The sequence below is a fragment of the Malania oleifera genome, chromosome 4 (assembly GCF_029873635.1).
Source record: "Malania oleifera isolate guangnan ecotype guangnan chromosome 4, ASM2987363v1, whole genome shotgun sequence".
Lineage (NCBI taxonomy): Eukaryota > Viridiplantae > Streptophyta > Magnoliopsida > Santalales > Ximeniaceae > Malania > Malania oleifera.
The window spans coordinates 37811220-37812355 of record NC_080420.1 but is presented as its reverse complement, the minus strand read 5'-3'; the positions used below and the strand labels follow the sequence as shown (position 1 = coordinate 37812355).

Sequence of the window (1136 nt, the reverse complement as noted above, 5' to 3'; positions counted from 1 at the left end):
GGTCGTGGAGGCAAAGCATTCAAGGCTTGTGGAGGTTTTTGGACTCGAAAACCCGGAGCTTGCAGCCTCCACGAGAAGTTAGGATATTGTTTCCACCCAAGGTTGTATGTGTTTGAATACTGGTCATTAGAGGGCTTATCATACCAATTGTGGGTGACCTTTACTTCCTCATGCCCAATCTTAGGTGAGGAATACGCCTGTGGGCAATTATAACATATATGTGAAGGGTCAGAGCAGATTGCACGTACGCACATGCCATTGTTTGCGGTCCTAGGGACAAGCATTGATCTAGTTTTTTGGATATGGTATGCAGAGTATGAGCTAAGTTCTAGCTTGTAGCTAACTCGTAAACTCCTTTAGGTTTAGAAGTTGATGGATTAAGTAGTGTACGGGTGGCAGCCATGTGCTATTGAGAGTTTTCCACCAGATTTTCAAAGAGAATCCAGGCCTCATTCTCGTGATTAGTGAGGAAAGTACCTCCACACGACACATCAACCATAGACCTATCTCTCTCAGCCAGCCCTTCGTAAAAAGTTTGCACTAATTGCCACTTGGGGACCTGGTGATGTGGACATTTATGGAGAAGGTCCCTAAAGTGCTCCCAAGTCTCGAAAAAGAGTTCCCCATCCATTTGTGAGAAATTTGTGATGGCTCTCCGAAACTGGTTAGTCTTCCTAATTGGGAAGTACTTTTTAAGAAATTCATTCTGCATGGTGGCTTAGTTGGCCACCGAGTTTGGTTCTAAGGACGTCAGCCAATATTTGGCCTTATCCTTCAGAGACATATTAATCATTTTAAAAAAGTTTAAGTGAGGTTAATAAAAATAACAGCATTTTTAACATCGGTAAAATTTGCCAACCTGAGAGCACCGGTTGACCGAACTTAAGGTTTGGTTGACCAAGTGGCTGAGTTCGGTCGACGGGGAGAAATTTGATCTGAAAGGATGGTCGATCGGACTTGCAGGGTTCAAGGACAATTTTCCAAATCCACGTGGTTCGGTCAACCAGGTCTTTTTGAACTACGAGGTTCAATCGACCAGGCAGTGGCATTTCCTATGTGGGGGTTTGGTCGACCAGGCCGTTGCCCATATAAACTTGGTCAGTCGACCGAGCAGTCAACATGTTAACCCAGGGAGG

General features: G+C 44.8%; 1 non-coding gene across 1 annotated transcript; it reads left to right on the top strand.

Annotated features, from left to right (window-relative positions):
• Positions 1-557: 557 nt before the first annotated feature.
• On the top strand, positions 558-663 carry LOC131154645 (small nucleolar RNA R71). The gene has a single exon (XR_009136561.1). It is a non-coding gene; the product is annotated as a small nucleolar RNA R71 (small nucleolar RNA).
• Positions 664-1136: the final 473 nt, after the last annotated feature.